The sequence below is a fragment of the Natator depressus genome, chromosome 3 (genome assembly GCF_965152275.1).
Source record: "Natator depressus isolate rNatDep1 chromosome 3, rNatDep2.hap1, whole genome shotgun sequence".
Taxonomy (NCBI): domain Eukaryota; kingdom Metazoa; phylum Chordata; order Testudines; family Cheloniidae; genus Natator; species Natator depressus.
Window position 1 is genome coordinate 21,650,010 of NC_134236.1, and position 20,667 is coordinate 21,670,676.

A 20,667-nucleotide genomic window follows, 5' to 3' on the forward strand; every position below is an offset into this window, starting at 1 on the left:
CTCCATGTCTAGTTGGCAGCCGGTGTCAAGTGGAGTGCCCCAGGGGTCGGTCCTGGGGCCGGTTTTGTTCAATATCTTCATAAATGATCTGGAGGATGGTGTGGATTGCACTCTCAGCAAATTTGCAGATGATACTAAACTGGGAGGAGTGGTAGATACGCTGGAGGGGAGGGATAGGATACAGAAGGACCTAGACAAATTGGAGGATTGGGCCAAAAGAAATCTGATGAGGTTCAATAAGGATAAGTGCAGGGTCCTGCACTTAGGATGGAAGAATCCAATGCACCGCTACAGACTAGGGACCGAATGGCTAGGCAGCAGTTCTGCGGAAAAGGACCTAGGGGTGACAGTGGACGAGAAGCTGGATATGAGTCAACAGTGTGCCCTTGTTGCCAAGAAGGCCAATGGCATTTTGGGATGTATAAGTAGGGGCATAGCGAGCAGATCGAGGGATGTGATCGTTCCCCTCTATTCGACATTGGTGAGGCCTCATCTGGAGTACTGTGTCCAGTTTTGGGCCCCACACTACAAGAAGGATGTGGATAAATTGGAGAGAGTCCAGCGAAGGGCAACAAAAATGATTAGGGGTCTAGAGCACATGACTTATGAAGAGAGGCTGAGGGAGCTGGGATTGTTTAGTCTGCAGAAGAGAAGAATGAGGGGGGATTTGATAGCTGCTTTCAACTACCTGAAAGGGGGTTCCAAAGAGGATGGCTCTAGACTGTTCTCAATGGTAGCAGATGACAGAACGAGGAGTAATGGTCTCAAGTTGCAATGGGGGAGGTTTAGATTGGATATTAGGAAAAACTTTTTCACTAAGAGGGTGGTGAAACACTGGAATGCGTTACCTAGGGAGGTGGTAGAATCTCCTTCCTTAGAGGTTTTTAAGGTCAGGCTTGACAAAGCCCTGGCTGGGATGATTTAACTGGGAATTGGTCCTGCTTCGAGCAGGGGGTTGGACTAGATGACCTTCTGGGGTCCCTTCCAACCCTGATATTCTATGATTCTATGATTCTATGAGCTAAAAATAATCAAGACATATTTATCTCACTGTCTCGTCAGGTTATTACTCACTTTTTAAGAGGCCATATTTTAAGTAGCAATTTAAGTATGACTGTGTGGTTTATAAATAGACACTCATGAAATTCTGTGCACAAGGTCGCTTGTATTATGTAGCATGTTAGGCCTATTCTGAGCAGCAAAAGCTCTGGAATTATGCAGCTGGGTCCAGGCTGGAGAGAACATCTCTCCTTGCCCATCAGCCTTCTGCCACAATCCTCCCTTCAGCTTTGTAGTTCTAGAACACAACACTTATCAGCCTGCTACCACAAATCAACTCAAGCTCCCTTCCTTTCCCTAGGGACCTGTAGGAAAGATCTCCTCGGGGAGGTGGCTAAGAAGACAGGCTGTAGCTGGGGAGTTAATTCTAAGCAGGAGTAGTCTTGCAGGAAGAGGTTCCTGCCCTGCACTGCTCCTAAAAATTGGATCCAACCAGCCAGCCACTGCACCTCATGGGGAAGAGGCACTATGGTCCCAGAGTTACTTTGGCCCTGAGACTGAGATGGAGCTTTAGAAAGGTTCTACTGGAATGTCCAGCCTAAGGAAGAACCCGTCTCCGCATGACCATCCCGAGATTCCAAGTGTGCTATAGAGTAAGTACTGCAGGAAATGTAGAAAGTCCACATTTCCTGTACACTCTTCATGAACTCTTTGGTGTCCTGTAACACAATTCCTGCTGGGAACAGAAGCAAAGAAGCCCAGGACAGAGCAGTCACAGGGTGCAGTTACACAGGTTAGTAGGAAGTTTTATTACCTCATTTCTGTACATAGTTCCTGTTCATAATTAAAGGCGTATACTGATACAGTCTGCTCATCAGTAAGATACATGGTACAAGGAGTAGACGACCTGGTCAGAGGTAAATTTACAGTGTCTGCCACAGAGCCTACAACAACTGTAAGTAACTCCCCCACCAGCCCTGAGAATCAGGGGAAATGCTGAATATGCCTGGAAAAAGTTCAAACATCAGTTTAAGCTGTACATGAAAGTCACAGGGGCAAATAAACTGAAGAATGAGCAAAAAGCTTGCAGGCATGGAAGCCGTAGATGTATACAATGCATTCCATGCAGGCAGTGGTGGAGAGGGAGACAAAAGCTTTACAAAAATAATGAAAATGTTTGAGGATCATTGGGTTCCTAGAAAAAATGTTACGTTTGAAAAATATATGTTCAGAATGAGAACACAGAATGAAGGGGGAACAATAGACGCTTTTGTTATAGACTTAAAACAAAAAATCAGTCCTGTGAATATGGAATATTAAAAGACTCTCTCTTTAAAGACCAGATTGTCCTGAGGTGTAACAATAAAAAAGAAATCCATGAATGGTTACTAAGGGAAATGGAGCTGATACTAGAAAGGATACTATGTATATGCTAAGCAGCAGAACAAACAGAAACTAAAATAAAAAGTCGAGAGAAAGGCACAGAGTTCATCACTGAGTAATATAGCAAAACCAGAAAGGGAAAAGTTTGCAGAAATAAGTTGGCCCCTGGACAGAAACATGGAACATAGGAAACAATGTCTGTGATGTGGGAACCAGCCTGAGTATTGGAAATGCCTGACATTTGGACAAATATGTAGAAACTATAATAACCACAACCATTATGATCAAATGTGCAGAGAAAGCAGAAAAGTGCCTGCATTAAGTTCTGAACTGTTTTTAAGGACAATAAATGGAGAAGGCTGAAAAATCACAAGGTTGGCTAATTTAGATTTTCAGAAAGCCTTTGACAAAGTCCCTCACCAAAGGCTACTCAGCAAAGTAAGCAGTCACGGGATACGAGGGAAGGACCTCCCATGGATTGGTAACTGGTTAAAAGATAGGAAACAAAGGGTAGGAATAAAAGATCAGTTTTTAGAATGGAGAGAGGAAAATAGTGGTATCCCCCAGAAGTCTGTACTAGGTCCAGTCCTATTCAACATATTCATAAATGATCCGGAAAAAGGGGTAAACAGTGAGGTGGCAAAATTTGCAGATGATACAAAACTATTCAAGATAGTTAAGTCCCAGGCAGACTGTGAAGCGCTACCAAAGGATCTCTCAAAACTGGGTGACTGGGCAACAAAATGGCAGATTAAATTCAATGTTGATAAATGCCAAGTAATGCACATTGGAAAACATAATGCCAACTATACATATAAAATGATGAGGTCTAAATTACCACTCAAGAAAGAGATCTTGGAGTCATTGTGGATAGTTCTCTGAAAACATCCATTCAATGTGCAGCGGCAGTCAAAAAAGTGAACAGAATGTTGGGAATCATTAATAAAGGGATAGATAATAAGACAGAAAATATCATATTGCCTCTATATAAATCCAAGGTACCCCCACATCTTGAATACTGTGTGCAGATGTGGTCACCCTATCTCAAAAAAGATATATTGGAATTGGAAAAGGTTCAGAAAAGGGCAACAAAAATGATTAGGGGTAAGGAGTGTCTGCCATATGAGGAGGGGGCAGACTGGGACTTTTCAGCTTGGAAAAAACATGGCTAAGAGGGGGATATGATAGAGGTCTATAAAATCATGATTGGTGTGGAGAAAGTAAATGAAGAAGTGTTATTTTCTCCTTCTCATAACACAAGAACTAGGGGTCACCCAATGAAATTAATAGGCAGCAGGTTTAAAACAAACAAAAGGAAGTATTTTTTCACACAACATGCAGTCAACCTGTGGAACTCCTTGCCAGAAGATGTTGTGAAGGGCAAGACTATAACAGCGTTCAAAAAAGAACTAGATAAATTCATGGAGGATAAGTCCATCAAATGGCTATTAGCCAGGATGGACAGGGATGGTGTCCCTAGCATATGTTTGGCAGAAGCTGGGAATGGGCGACAGGGGATGGATCACTTGATGATTACCTGTTCTGTTCATTCCCTCTGGGGCTCCTGGCATTGGCCACTGTCAGAAGACAGGATACTGGGCTAGATGGGCCTTTGGTCTGACCTAGGATGGCCATTCTTACCTTCTTATGTTAATTAAAATGTGCACAAATGGCCCTTATCTGCCATACAATATAGATACTAGGACACAAGTAAATGTAATGACAGAAAGTGAAAGAGAGAGACTTAAGCAGCACTTAAAAATGGACGTGTCAAAAGTGTCTGTGAAAGACTATAATGGAGGAACAATTCCAGCCTTGGGAGAATGCACACTGACACTTAAAAAAAAGGAAAATAATAAATCAAGAATTTGTAGTGGTACACAGAGGCAACCAACTAGTCTTGGGCCTATAATACATGTAAGGTCTTGTTAAGAGGATGTATGGCATAGAAAGACAGAAAGACAACATAAAGCTAGATATGAAAGTATTAATAGCAGCATAAGAAGATGTTGTCATAGGAAATGTGTACCTCCAGTAACATACAAGATACAGTTAAGGGAAGATGCAGAAACTGTGGTATATGCTACATGAAAATTTCCACAAGCCTTAAAGAAGCTAGAGGTTCACTCCTTAGTAATTGTAAAAAATAAAAATAAAAAAGAGGGGGATTGTAGCTGGGTATGGACCCTAGGGAGCTGAACAAAAACATAAAAAGAGAACACTTTCATTTGCCCACAAGAAGTGAACTATTATCTGAGATGGCAGTTGCCAAATTCTTCAGCAAATTAGATGCATTAGCAGGATTCTGTCAAATCGCCTTGGACAATGAGCGCTCCAAGATCTGCACTTTCAATACACCATTTGGCACATACTGCTTCTTTAGACTGCTTTTTGTGATAAGCTCTAGAAGTATTTTTCCGCACAGCGAGTTGGTTGCTAGAGGGCCTTACAGGCAGGAATGTGTACACTGATGACAAAATAATTTGGGCAGCACTGCCATTGAACATTGACCAAGGAGAGTACTGGAAATTGTGAGAGCTAATAACCTTAAAATGAATGAAGCCAAATGTCTATGTCAAACAACAGAAATAACATACAAGGGAAAGAGTGACCTCTAAGAGAATCTTGCCTGATGAATCAATGATTCAGGCAAACCCGAACATTTCAAAACCTGAAGATAAAAAGAGAATTCAAAGGCTGGTACGTATTTCGACTTATGTCAACAAATTCATACCTAACTCTACAGCTCACACAACTCACCTAAGACATTTTCTCCATAAGGCCACTGAATGGACATGGATGCCAGAGCATAAGAGAAAGTTCAATGACTTCCAGCACATTTGGACATCAGTTCCAGTGCTGGGTTGTTGTGGTTTTTTTGACCCATTGAAAGACAAACTTTACACAGATACCTCGAAAGGAGGGTGGGCAGTACTGGTCTCACATGCATCTAGGCCTATGACAACTGCAGGGAAGATGTACACAGACATTGAAAAAAAGAGTGACTAGGTCTGGCATAGGGATATACAAGATATCATAACTTTCGCTATGCCTGTAGCTTCAAAGCAGAAATTGATCACAAACCACTGACTGGAAAACACAAAAAAGGGATGTGGAGAACCACCACCAATGATACAGCAACAACTTTTGAAAGTACAAAAGCATGATAGGATCCTGGAGTTCCAATCTAGATGCCATTTAGTAATAGTAGACGCATCCTCAAGAACATATGCTCCATCTAACAATACGCAGCCTGAGCCTGATGATCCAGAACAAGCAATAAAAATACATGTGAACATGAGAAAAGTGTCACACGCTGTGTCTCCTGGAAAATGGGATTAATGGAGACAGAAACTGCTAGATATGAAATACTGCAAACAATGATACAAGTGATAAATGAAGGAGGAAAAACAACACTTACTATCTTCCTATTCCCATATAAAAATGAGCTTTCACTGTTCTCAGGATTGCTCTTGAAGTGAACATAGATCATGGTTTCTATAGTGATAAGAAGGAAAATATTGGAACAAATACAGGAAGGACATCTGGGAATAACCAAATCAAAAAGGAGAGCTAGAGACGTTGTATTCTGGCCACAGATGGATAGTAACATTGAAGAAATGATGAGCAGTTGTGGAAGAAGTATAGAGATTCCCAGCACAGAGGACCAGTTATACCATATGAACAACTCACAATACCATGAGACAAAGTCAGAACTGATATGTTCAACTTGGAAGACATTATCATCTGGTTATAATGGACTACTTTACCAGTTTCCCAGAAATAGTAACACTTGAAGATACCACAGCAGCAACGGTTGTCAAGCCTATTAAATCCATATTTGTATGTCATGGAATTCTAAGAACAATTATAACTGACAACAGACCACAGTTCAAGAATAGGTTATTCCTAGACTTTGCTAAAGTGTATGACTTTCATCATGAGACATCTCGTCCCAGATATCCTCAAAGCAATGGATTGGCTTAATGTGGAGTATGCACAGTGAAGAACTTATTCAAAAAAGCAATGGGTGCAAGAGAAGATCCATATTTAGCACAACTCAACTATAGAGCTATACCACTGCAATGTGGAAAATCACCTGCTCAACCTCTCTACGGCAGACATATAAATACTCCATTACCACATATGGGACAAAAATCACGGATGACTAATGAGACTATGATAGTGAGGAAAAGCCTGGGAAAATAAAATCAGAAAAAAATATTACAACAAAGAAGCAAGACGACTACAGCAGTTATAAAACAAAGACTCGGTGAGAATTTGGTAAGATGGTCACTGACTGGTCAAAGCTACAGTGATCAAAGAGGAGTAACCTCATTCAAACTCAGTGATCACAGAGAAAGGCAAAATCATAAGAAATAATCATAAGTATCTGCTCAAGATACCTGACAACTTGGGTGAAACAAATGAAGTGAGAGAAGACATACAAGTTGAAAATATGACCCTATTATTGACCACAAACTGACTATTATTGACCATGAGAATGAACAGTCTGATACAGGTCTGCAATACTGTAGATCAGGAAGTAGGTTTGCAATACAGTGGATTGGGAAGATTTCTGAAGTTCCCCAAGAGACTGATTGAGATGTGAAGATTGTGTTTAAACAGCCCGAAGGGTTGTTAAGTCACTTAATGTATTTGTAATAGGTTTTTAGTTTCATTTAATAGTGTTTCAGTTTTGTCAGGAAATTTAGAAAGAGATCTAAAAAAGGGAAGATATGCTATGTAGTAAGTCCTTCAGAAAGTGTTGAGATGCTATACTTCCAGTACACTGTTGATGTAGGCTTTGGTTTCCTATGTTACTTCCTGCTGGGGCAGAAAAAAGAAGCCCAGATCAGGTCAGGGCAGTTGTAAGTTGCAGCTACACAGAGTAATGGGAAGTTTTGTTACATCATTTCTGTATATAGTTCCTGTGCATAATAAAAGTTTATCTTGAAAACAGTCTGTTCATCAGTATGATAATACACCAAGTACCTAGCTGAATTACTCCAGCTGGACACTTTCAAAATAATTTAGCTGGTACTGAACATGGATTGCACGAATCTCCTTTTCTAGTGAAGTAGAATGGAAGCCCCAAATTCAGTGCATTTGTCAACATACAGATGACAATTGTACTTATACTGAAGTTTTACTGTGCAAAGAATGGCTTCATTACAACAGGGCTTCAATATAATGAATAACTATTTGCTTATATTCATCTCTTTAACATTACATGTTCACAGAACAGTTAATGTCACTTAAACTTGATATACTTCCTTCCAATATGTAGTCAAGAGCTATTGCATTCTACTCATGATATAAAATGAAAATAGCACAGAATCTTACACAACTATTCCATTGTTACAGCTGTCATGATTCAAAGGTGTATTCATTTTTACTTGTTTGGGAATTATGAATTTTTAAATATATTAACTTTTAGACAGAAAAAAACCTAATAAAAACTATTGCAATAGAGAATGATCCTTACTTTTGACAGACACCTGTAATAAATGAGAGAAAAGAAAACACAAGTAAAAAGGTAGGCAAAAACGTCAAACAACAGAGCAGACAGAAAGATGTCCACAGATTACATAATATCTCATGCAAGAGACACCTCTAGAAAGATTTGTTTCCCCTTTATACAGCAGTACGCCAGATAATCTGTGCTCAGGCCATTTATGGACTAAATCTTGTTCATATAGGTTGCTCCATTCATGATATGCTACGATAAATGCTACTTGTATGTGTGAGAGAACAGGATTTGGCCCCAGTAAGGGTCATCACTGTTGCTGAACAGAATCTCAAGCTACAATCTCTATTCAAAAGTCATTATGCCTTTTTAGGCACATTGTCATTCTGTGGTCAGTCGCAACTATAGGTAGCCTTGGGAGGATCAGATTTTTAGTAAATGTTGGTAAACTTCCATTTCAACAGTCACACACAAATTGACACAAAATAGTTCCATAGATTATGATAGAAATTTACAGATAGACAAAGTAAGCAAAAAATGCTGCTTGAGAACGTATTAGAGTTCGATGTACGGGGTATTCACTTGGTATAGCTTGATAGGCGATGCTGACAATTTGTGTTCTAACAGTTCTAAGAGTTATAAAGTTTACCTTTTAAAATCTCAATATATTATTAAATAATTATTGTCTGACAACCCCCATAATTTCCTGCAACTGAAAATTTAAATGAAAAAAAACTGGGGAAAAAATGCTTAAACTCTATAATTCAGTATTACTTGGAAAATTTCAATGGATAAAAGTGGAATAATACTTAAAAATAAACATCAATATTCATCAAAATTATATTTAAAAAATCTAATTCTGCCAAGCCTAACTATGGGTCTCTATATTTGTCTTTCTGTGTCACACCACAACTATGAATAGCAAGATCTGTTCTACTCTCAGTCCTTATACAGGAACTGGGTGGGGGTAATGTTTTCTGGGTCAAGAGTTCTTCATAGTGGAACTCCCCACAGAACCTCACAGTAGATGTCTTTAGAATATCTGAGGTTTGTTTTTTTATCAATGGTTATATTTTTCCTACCATTCTGGGCACTTTCTTGCTTCTTGCTTTCTTGGTACTATCTAGAAATTGAGCCTTTGTAGATGCCATGGTTTGCCTAGAATTGATCAAAATTTTTGAATTTTCCAAATTTGAAGGGCAATTGTTACTGTTTTTTTTCTGGCAGTTTTAGAGAGGTCAAAATGTTTGAAAAATGCAAACTTTCAATTAAAATGTTGCTGTCTGACTGAATTGGATTTGGTTGTTTGTATCTTTTATTTTTTTTTACTTTTCTAGTTGGAAATAGATTGTAAAATATTAAAATAAACAGAAATGAAAGATACATTCCTAATTAAGGGCAAGACGGGGGCTTTGTGCACCTGAGTTGCTCTATGGAGACAAAGGGGCTCCGTTACAGCAAAGTGGAAGGGACTTAAGTGATTCGGCTTGCATAGTACAGTTGGTGTGAAATTTTCACAGATTCATGGAGTTTAAGGCCAGAAGGGACCATTAGATCATTTACTCTGACTTCCTGGTATTACAGGCCTTTACATTTCACCCAGTTACCCTTGTACTGAGCCCAAAAACTTATGTTTGTCTAACATATGTTTGGCAAAAGGATGTCTTCCAGAAAGGCATCCAGTCTTGATTTGGACATCAACAGACAGAGAATCCATCGCTTCCCTTAATAGTTTTTTCTAATGATGTATCATGCTGACTATTAAAAATGTGTGCCTATGTAACCCACACACCTGCTGGATGTGGTGTTCTGTCCCATCTAGTGGCACTGAGACCACTTAGAGAGAGTTAAATAAGTCTGCATTACAGCCTTAGCTAACAGCCAGTTGGCATTTAGCTCATGCTGTAGAGCAGGGGCGGGCAACCTTTTTGGCCTGAGGGCGGCATCAGGTTTTGGAAATCGTATGGAGGGCCGGTTAGGGGAAGGGGGCGTGGCCGAGCCCCTACCCCCTATCCACCTCACACACCGGCTTCTGGCCTCCTGATGCCCCCCCCAGACTCCTGCCCCATCCAAACCCCCCTGTTCCCTGACAGCCCCCTGGGACCCCCCATCCAACCACCCCTTCTCCCTGTCCCCTGACTGCCCCTGGAACCCCCGCCCCTGACTGCCCCCCGCCACCCCATCCAACCCCTCCTCTCATTCCTGACTGCCCCCCCCCAGACCCCTGCCCCATCCAACCACCCCTTCTCCCTGTCCCCTGACCGCCCACAGAACCCCTGCCCCGACTGCCCCCCACCACCCCATCCAACCCCCCGTCCTTCCTGACTGCCCCCCTGGAATCCCTGCTCCCATTCAACCCCCCTGTTCCCCGCCCTCTGACCGCTCCGATCCCTATCCACACCCACACCCCCTGACCACCACCCCGAACTCCCCTGCCCTCTAGCCAACCCGCCCTGTTCCCTGCCCCCTTACCGCGTTGCATGGAGCAGCGGGTCAGGTCGGGCTCTGCAGCTGCGCTGCCCCAGGAGCTCGCAGCCCCCCGCCCAGAACATTGTGCCAGCGGTGCAAGGAGCTGAGGCTGCGGGGGAGGGGGAACAGCAGGGGAGAGGCCAGGGGATAGCCTCTTGGGCCAGGAGCTCAGGGGCCGGGCAGGAGGGTCCCGCAGGCCAGATGTGGCCTGCGGGCCGTAGTTTGCCCACTTCTGCTGTAGAGGCTCATGCACGAAGCTCCAGAGGTCCCCAGTTCAATCCTGCCTGCTGATGACTGGGGTCTGTCAGCATTACATCTCATTTGAATTTGTCTGGGTTACGCTTCCAGCCATTGGTTCTTATTATGCCTTTCTCTGGTAGATGAAAGAGCTCTTTAGTACCAAGTATTTTCTCCCTATGAAGGTACTTATACACTATCAAGTCACCTCTCCATCTTTTTTGATATGTTAAGCAAATTGAGCTCTTCCAGTCTCTTGCTGTTTGTTTTTTTCCAGCCCTTGGATCATTGGATCATTTCTGCACCCTTTCCAATTTTTCAACATTGTTTTAAAATGTGGACATCAAACTCTACATGGTATTCCAGGATTGGTATAATCAATCTCAAAATCAGAGGTTAAAATATCATATCATCTGCCCTTTAGTAACCCAAGTATTGCATTAGCCCTTTTTGACCCAGCATTGCTTGGAGAGCTCATATTCAGTTGCTTGATGCCACAAGGGACCAATGTGCAATTTTTTTATGCTCATGATTTTACATGTTAGTGATCATTTTAATGTAAAGAACATTTTCAGTCTGGCCACCTGATATTATGTCTTTTGTCTTAGTTTATTGGTATAAATTAATTAGGGTGCCATAAGAGGCAGTGTGACATAGTGGATGGAACACTGGACTGGGACTCAGGAAACCTGAGTTTTGTTCCGTGCTGTGCTACTATCTGACCTTGGGCAAGTCACTTCTTCGGTCTATATCTTAATTTCCCCATCTGTAAAATGGGTATAATGATACTGACCTCCTTTGTAAAGCACTTTGACATCTACATATGAGCTTAATAATAATGTTGTTATTATTACTGAAGCAGGTTACCAGTAAGGGTGACTAACTGCTTGGAACGTAGAGATGAAAGATAGGACCCTAACCCTTCAGGGAAGACCACACGATTATGCTCCTTGACCCCCAATCCTTCAGACACTTATGGGCATCGGGCATGCTTAGCTTTTCACACATTAATTGCCCTATTAACTACCCGCAGACCCCAGTAGTTCCTCAGTCAACCTCAGGGTTGATTTCAATGGAGCTGCTGATGCTTAAAGTCCAATTTATAAATAAGTGCTTCCAGGATTAAGGCCTTAACTGTATATTCAAAAAGGAGACATGATAAAATGGGATGAATTGTTAAAAATGAAGTTTAGTAAATAAAGTTGTACTCTATGATGGTTTTTTTGTTTTTTTTTTAAAAGGCTCGATACAGAATTAAATTAATAGAAAAATATGGATTTGTGATTTATACAACAAAATTTATCCTCTGCAGAGTACCAAAAGAAATGGCTTCATTCAAGGACATCCATTTCAAATCCATAAATATTTGATCAGGGTGGAACAAATTGCTTATTTTCAAACAGATGCTGTTGTAAAAATTATTTTGATTTCTTTTTTGCCTCAAGGCTCTTGTACAAAATAACAATATATCACACCCCCTGTGCTTAGACATTAGGTTGTGTCTCTGTTTTTCAAAACTGGATCAGATAAAAAGGGGGATCATATTGAGGGGACCTTATCTTTTCACTACTAGCTCCCACAAAGGTAACATGCTTTAAATAGTCAGAACATCCCATTACCCATTTTTCCATTTTAAAAGACACAATGGTAATGCTTATGTCAAGATGATAATAATAGATGGAAAAACGTTTTATCATGAAGTTATTCAAAGTATCAGGCATCTTCTCAATGTAACTTTCAAAACTTCTCATATACAATATTGACGCTTTTGTTCCCGAGCAGAAGCAATCAGTTATTAAAGATGCTTTTAATTTTCTTCCCTCTTTGTTTTCTCCCCTATTTTTTTCTTTTGCTTCCGCTTCCAAGCTGCACTGAGAATTGCTAATGAGAAGGCTAGAACTCCCTTACAAGGTTTCTCTTAGCATTTAGGAGAAGTTAAATGGAACTCTTTTTTTTTCTTTCTAGCATGTGATTAAATGCTCTGACTAGAAGCCTCTTACCTCCGTTGGAGCTCATTACTTATGATGCAGTGAGGGTGAGTATATCAAACCCATCATCAGTGCCATTTGTTGGGGATATTTTTTTTCTTCCTCTCTCATCTTCTGAATAACATGATTGAACATATTAATGTGCTGTGGAATTTAGGCGTTCTCCTTCTGGGATTATAAAGAAGAGAATGATGATACACATGCAGCCTTAATGATCCATTCTGATCTTGGCATATTGATAAAAGAAGCCTTTTAGGAATGAATTTACAAGCTGCATGAGAGAATGGTGGAGATATAATTATAAAGCAGCCTAAGGACTTTAGAGTAATTAAGGGAGGAGCTAGCTCTTCCTAATTAAAGACTCAGTGTATCATAACCACGGTGTTGTTTGTGTACAGCTTAACCCTTGCATCAAGTGAACAATTAGAAAGAGTATGTGTAGGGAGTAAATTATTATATTTTTTGAACATCAATTCATGTTTGTACAATGCTTTGAAAATGCAATGCTCCATGTAAGTGCTAGGTATTATGCTTGCTATTAGATGACAACAGTGATAAGGCATTATTGAAAAGAAAAGGCATGATGGGGATTATAGGAGTATTCAACAATTAAGACCTGAGCAAAGCTAAAAAAGAACATCAATTGTCCAGGGGTCATTGGAAAAGGTGCAGTATAATTAAGGGACTTTAAAAAAATTGGCCTAGATTTTCCATTCCACTACAGTCAGACTATGCTGATAATGCTGCTTGCTTGTGAAGATGGCAGAGAATTTCAGCCTTCTTCTTCATAGTTTCCAAGACTCTGCCTGCTCTATGGGGTTGAATGTCTCATGCGAGAAAACCAAGGTCCTGAACCTTGGAGCTGGGCCACCAGAACATGCCCGATGCAGTGGAGTAGAGCAGTGCGGAGAGAGTTAATGAGTTCATTTACCCAGGTTGCAAGCAGAGTTCAAGTGGTCGGAGCAAATTATTACTCTTCCGATGAATAGTTCTCTTTGCCTCCTGCATGAAGGCCATGTCTCACCAAAAACATCTTGGCAACAAAATTCAGTATCTGTCAAACCTGTGTACTGCCTACACTGCTATATGGGTCAGAAACCTGGACCTTCTTACAGGGAGACTTGGAGCACCTAGAGACATTCCATATGTGCTGTCAGTACCAAATGCTGAGCATAGTCTCTGTGTGAAATGCTATAATCTTGCAGATATCTGGCCTTCCTCCAGTCGCTCACTATGTTGAAAAGTGGTGGTGAATGTTCTTTGGCCATGTCACTGGGATAGACAAAAACACCCCAACGCATTGTGCTCTTAAACTCCCCAGAGATGTGTGAAGGGGTATGTGCCTTCACTCTATCTGGCATCACCTTCAGGAAGTTCCAGAAATTTGTGTATTCACAGGATTGAGCCAGATCTGGGGACTTCACTTTAAAATGAGTTATAGGATGTCATCAAGCCTGGTCACTCTGGCTGGCACAAAAGTCATCAGTAGACTGTCTATGTTTGATGATGACACCAGTGTAATGAAGAGAAGAATCAGGTCCAATTTGTTAATTTCTTCAGATCAATCCCTGCTTGTTTGGGAAGATTAGAAAACAAATGAATAATTAATAAGAAAGGTGGCCCAGTGTACAAAGATTTGCCTAGAATATACCTTTTTTATATTTTGAAAACAATCAGTTTAGTCATTAGTAAATACTGTAATGTGTATGTAAACAAGTCATTTGGGGTGGAATCTTGGGCCAAAACTGCCATTGATTTCAGAATAGTCAGGATTTCACTTTTATGGCATTTCCATCACTTACAAAGGGCTTTGTTTATTTATTTAAACACTGAGAGAATGTAGAATCTCAAAGGACATACAGCAATCCTTGCACCCATGTGGAACAGGAGAAGGGCACAGATCTGAACAATCTGAGAATGTTTGGCGCTGGTTTGACATTTGGTGCTTGGGCCCATCTTTATTTCAGACATGATGCTGGACCCAGTATACCACAGTTACCCATGCCACTGACATCCATAGGCTGGCTCACTTCAATGCATTCCATTTAGGGCTACACTTGAAGACCACTTGGAAGCTTCAGCAACAGTTGAGTGTGGCTCCTCTCTGTTCTCTCCATATTTCCAACCAGACTGAATTCTGGAAATGCTGGATGTAATTCAAGAGAGCCTGTTTTTGTTAGATTTCTAGCCAAACGTTTCAGTTTCAAGAGGTTCAGACTTTGGATGTAATTCAGATAAATGTCCAGACTTTTAGGTACTTATCCAAACCACCGAACATTTTGAGGTTTATTTGTCACTCTGGCAGGCTATAATGGCTTTGAACATAAATAATATACATTCTCAATACTACACTGTGTCCCAAATACTATCCATATCAGACCTGATAGCATGCATAATATTTCTTGTTTTATAAAACGAATAAAATATGTTATCTGTCATACAGAGGTGAAAACTGTTCCAATAGTATGAGTTTAATAACCTGCAGACAAAAAATATTTCAAAATAGAAAATTTAAATACATAAAACTAAGCTGAAAATATGATAGGTTTTAAATATCAGATTTTTGACAAATGCCTGGAAATCCAGAGGTCTATTTGCTTTTTATGGAGAAATGGGAAAGGTTGTTTGGGTAATTTAACACTTCTCCACAACTGTAGGAATTGCCTATTTTTCTTAAACCAGAGTTTACAGTCCTTTTTTGTGTAAAAACCCATATGCTCAGTTTCATCAGATAATAAATATTGACTCCAATTTCCTTTCAGTACACCTAGTAATTATACTTGGTGAGTTCTTTAGTTAACTATTTTCAGTGCCAAATTTCCCATATAGTCAAGCTTTTTCAACAGATTTTGAGCTTTCTTTCATCTCACTTTTCATTGCCTGTCTCTCTTGTAGGTGACTTCATAACCTTAATGCCTTTCTTAAAAAAAATCACTTTCTGCCTGTACCTTGACCTCATCCCAAAATCACCACTCATGATGGTATGATACAATGACTAGTAGCCATGGTCTCTCCCCCTTTCTTCCTGTTCTATTCTGGCTCTTATGGCATCAGCCTTCACTCTGGCACCTCTACTGGTGTTCTAGTGCTTTGCTACCCCTAAAATCCAGCTTCCCTGGAGAGATGGTATGGGCCAGGGCTGTGTCTTTCTGGCATACTGTGTAATGGTGTAGTATGGGTCTCTAGTATTGCATAAACATAAACGGCTTCCCTAAATGTGATAAAGCTCTTACTTTGTTTTAAATTAAATGTCCTGGGCCATCCTTTCAGCTGGTGTAAATCAGCGTAGTTTCTTTGAAGTAAATGGAACAATTTACACAAGCTGAAGATATTGCCCCACATCTTCTGCCTGCGGCATCACTGACAGATCACAGAGGTGAATAAGGTGCTGGGGGCAGGTGCTCTCCCATAGTGATCAGCCAGCTACAGTACCAAGAATGACACAAGGGGAAGAGGGAGAGACCCTGAGGAGTAAGTTTGGAAGAATTAGATTTATATCAGTAAGTGTCGGTAAATGTCGATTTCACTATACACACAAACTGACAAAAAATATCTCCACTAATAATAATCATCAACATTTACAGATAGGCAAAGTAGGAAAAATGCTGCTTCAGAACTTAAGAGTTTGATTTAAGGATATTAATTTCATATATTATGACGCATGATGTTGACCATTTGTGTTTTAATGGTTATAAAGCTTTAACTTTTTGAATTTCAATGTCTGTCATTAAATAATTATTGTCTGACATGTAGCCTTGCATATATATATATGGTACAAAAAGTATGGATTAAGGCAGAGATTTGTGACAAATAGCAGTCCCAAAGCCTGTAAGATAGGTTGCTTAGCATAATTAAGGCCTAGCTTGACATGTGTAGCTTGATATAAGGAACTAACAGGTGAGTGACAGCAAGTCACAAGATTAAGCTAAATCATAAGAAAGTTGATTGGTCGGAAGTATGAAACCCCAAACAAAGGTTATTGGTATTTTAGGATAAGTTTAGGGAATAAGTATAATCAAAACAGAAATACCATGGCCGTTAAATGACATAAATACTAATAATTTGGATGTAAATGGTTAGTTATACTATAGGAATTGAGGGACGTCAACAGAAGTGGGGTGTGGAAGTTCAGATAAGGAAAAAGGGGCCAAAGCCCTCATGAATATGTATAAGATACAGGGGGCATTGGTATATGAAATATGTTACCCAGCTTGTGTGACCCGCAGGATGATGATCACCTACTAACAGTTGAGACTTCATCACCCTCCTACTTCGGATTCTTCCAAGGGATGATGTGAGTAATGCAAGAGCTGGACATTCTGTTATCTCTCTCCTTTGCTATATTACAGTATATATGATTTTGTTTGTCTTGTTAATAAAATGCAAAATTATAGTTAAGTTTAATTTAGTGGTCTTGGTCAATAAATTTGCTAGTAAGAGTAAAAATATTGAATTGTTTCTTGTGTACACCTTGGGGATCTTCATTCTAATGACAACCTCAGCACTGTGGCTGATCTGGGGGCCTAACCCTCTCAGACTACTGCATGCTAAATTAAAGTTAATTTTAAAACCACAGATTAGGCTACAGACCCCCCCCCCACCATTGTCTGCCAACTTCCCTCGTAATTTCCCACAACTGTGAACATTTAAATACATAAAAATTGGGGGGGGGGGACTGCTTTAAACCCATACATTTGCACAGCTTTGTGTTGTCAGTAAGGTGAATGTGTGCTCTCTCCTTATGCTATCGCAGCCCTGTGCACACAGCTGGTTCAGCAGATCTCTATAGTATGACTCAGAAAGAAGGACCGCAGGCATGGTGTGGTGACAAAGGCACTCGGCCAGGTTTATCGCCATCAAGGCATCATCCCAGCATCCTGGCTCTGTGGTTACAAGTATGTTTTTACATGAGTGCCCTGTGACAAGGAGCAGCTCAGTCAACAGCCGGAGTTTCTGCTGTCCCCAAGGCCATACAAAGGGTTAAGGCGAGGAACTCCAATATTTATAGACTGAGACAAACAACTCTTGTACTATTTTATGTGTTTCATGACATCTGCTTGTTATCTCCCCTTGTATCATGCTCCCGGTATCTTGGGCACAACATCCCTATTCATTACTTCTAGCAGAGCCGCTTATCTGGTATTAGAACAGGATGTCCCTGGGCTAATCTTTTGGAGTGTGTTCTCACACATACCCAGTTGCTTCTTAGGAGTGCCTGTGTTTTAGTCACGCTAACAATACCAATACCAAGACCTTTGCCAAGGTCATCTAGTGAACTTGTAAACAGCTCCTTTAATACATGACCTAACTTTGTTTCCGACCTCCGGCTGAGACCTCAGATCTTACACCAGGCCCAGTGCTCCAGGCTCTCTCTTTCCCCTACACTGCAAAGATTTAAATCAATACAAATAAAAAAATCTTACATATAAACATCGATATTGTCCTTCAAAATTGTAAAAAACAATAAAAATTGAATTCTGTCAAACCTACCTAGGAGTCATGAGGACTGTGACACAAGTGCATCCTCTGGTTGGGACTCCCAAATTCTGCTGCCCACTGTTGCCAGTGCCACAGAGCCACTTCTAGCCCCTCCCTGCAGTGGAGACAATAGAAAGGAGCAGGAAACAGCCAATGCTTCCATTGCTAGTGTCAGAGCGGAGAGCTGATCCAAAGTCCATTCAAGTCAGTGGATCAGGCCCTAACTGCACACACAGGCACCATGATTACTGTGACTCAAATCCCAATGCTATCATGAAAGCAGATGTAGTCTTTTTTATTATTGCCAATAACAATTTGAGTTATGGACACAATGTTTGACTTCAGTTTTTATTGGCTTCTTGAGTTGGTTTAAGCCAAATCCTTGGAGCTATTGAACACAGACTGCCATCTGTATTTCCTATAGAATATGCTGCTCATGGTGCAATTTCTTTTCTACCTCATTACTGTGGCCTGGGAGTAACGCTAAGTATTTTCAGAACAAAAACAGTCTACCCCCCGACACCCCTGAAAAATCACATTTCCATAAAAATATAAAATTGTGGAACAAAGATATCCCCATTGCAAATGAGTGCTTGCCAATAATACCCCAAATGAAAATAGAATGCGAATTCTAAAATAACTTTGGGATTTTAAAAAAAAATCATTTTTAGCTCTTCTAAGTACATTTATGAGATGCCAAATATTTTGATCATGATCTAAGAACCAGGGGAGAAGGAATAACCAATTCTTATTTGAATCCTCATTTTACTAAATACCTTTAGAAGAATATTTTAATGGCATATTTAAGCCCTGAAATAAACACAGCCTTATTTCTCTTTAATCACACTGCAATCTCTGGTGTTGATTGTCACTGTAATGATACACCAGGCCCTCGGCCATCCCTGCACATCAGTCATGGTGCATTCTTCTGAAGACATCAGTCATGAGACATTAGCTTCTTAACACACACACACACACACACACACACACACACACACACAAAACCCTCAAACTTCACAGGCTTCACAGCAGATGTGTGAACAAAGGAGAGCAACAACTGGATACATTAGGGGAAAAGACATATGAATAAGGTTCTGCACATCCACCATTCTCTCATTTCTTGTGTCTTTCTTCTGCTTTCTACACTCTACCCTGTCCTATCTCCTGATGCTCTTTTTGGGCATGATCCTGAAAGGCATCAAGCACCTAAAATCCCATTGATTGATCTGAAGACAATCAGCACCTTGGAAGGAACACTGCTGGCTGTAATCATGACAGATGTGGAGCAACTGCAGTTCCCAGTGGGTTCCATACTAGCAGGGTGCTGAACATCCTCAGCGGCCATTGACTTTAATGAGAGCAGCATAGACTCAGAATCTTTTGGGATCAGACCCTTACGGTATGTCTACACTGCGATAAAACACCCACTGTTAGCCTGTGTCAGCTGACTCAGACTCACAGGAGAGTTCCAGAGCCCAGGCTCCAGACCAAGCCTGAATGTCTACACTGCAGTTTTATAGCCCCACAGCCCAACCCCCACAACCCAAGTCAGCTGACATGGGCCAGCCACAGGTGTTTTATTGTAGTGTAGACATACCCGTAGTTTCCTTCATGCTGGAAACAGATTTGCAGTTAATATTGTCCAATAGTCCTCTGTAAGCAGCTGGAGTCCCCACTCAATTCCAAACAAAAAAACCCACCCTCGTTCTTATTTACTGAGGCTGCTGAATACACGTAGACCTTAACTTTTCCGGCTTTCCAGCTTGCAGAATAAAGACTTTTCTATACAAATACTTAGTTTGTGACAAGTGGGAGTGTAAATCTACCCCACACTAGCCTGCTACACACACTAAGGCTATGTCTACATTACAGGGCTTACAGCTGTGCTTCTGAGAGAGCTTTCCCGTTGACTTAATTACTCCAGCTCCTGGGAGAAGCTCTCTGACCGACATAGTGCTGTGCACACCGGTGCTAAGGTCGCTGTAACTTACGTTGCTCGGGGGGGGGGGGGGTTGCTTATTCACATCCCTGAGTGACACAACTTATACCAACATAAGCTATAGTGTTTACACAGCCTAAATGTTTGTGTAGACTCTGCTGATACACATTAAAACTTCTGTAGTGCACTTTGATCTTTGAAAAAGGAGTAGATTAAAGTAGTGGCTCTCAATCTTTCCAGACTACTGTACCCCTTTCAGGAGTTTGATTTGTCTTGCATACCCCAAGTTACACCTCACTTAAAAACTACTGCTTACAAAATCAGACATCAAAATACTAAAGTGTCACAGCACACTATGACTGAAAAATGGCTTACTTTCTTATTTTTACCATATAATTATAAAATAAATCAGTTGGAATATAAATACTGTACTTACATTTCAGTGTATAGTACATAGAGCAGTATAAACAAGTCGTATGAAATTTCAGTTTGTACTGACTTTGCTAGTTCTTGCTTTTTATTGTAAAACTAGGCAAATATCTGGATGAGTTGATGTACCCCCTGGAAGACCTCTGTGTATCCCCTGGGGTACACATACCCCTGGTTGAAAACCACTGGATTAAAGCACACTAGTGAAATTTTAGTGAGTTGTGGGAGGTTCCACATAGACACAGTGTGCGGTGGGCTAGTGTGGGGAATATTTA

At 40.6% G+C, this 20,667-nt stretch overlaps 1 long non-coding RNA gene across 1 annotated transcript in view; it reads right to left on the reverse strand.

Moving 5' to 3' along the window:
* The window catches only part of LOC141983774 (uncharacterized), a 92,356-nt gene that overhangs the window by 61,360 nt on the left and 10,329 nt on the right, over positions 1 to 20,667 (reverse strand). Inside the window, exon 2 of the long non-coding RNA XR_012638506.1 lies at positions 18,037 to 18,139. This is a non-coding gene — a long non-coding RNA (uncharacterized LOC141983774). The remainder of the gene's footprint in view (positions 1 to 18,036; positions 18,140 to 20,667) is intronic.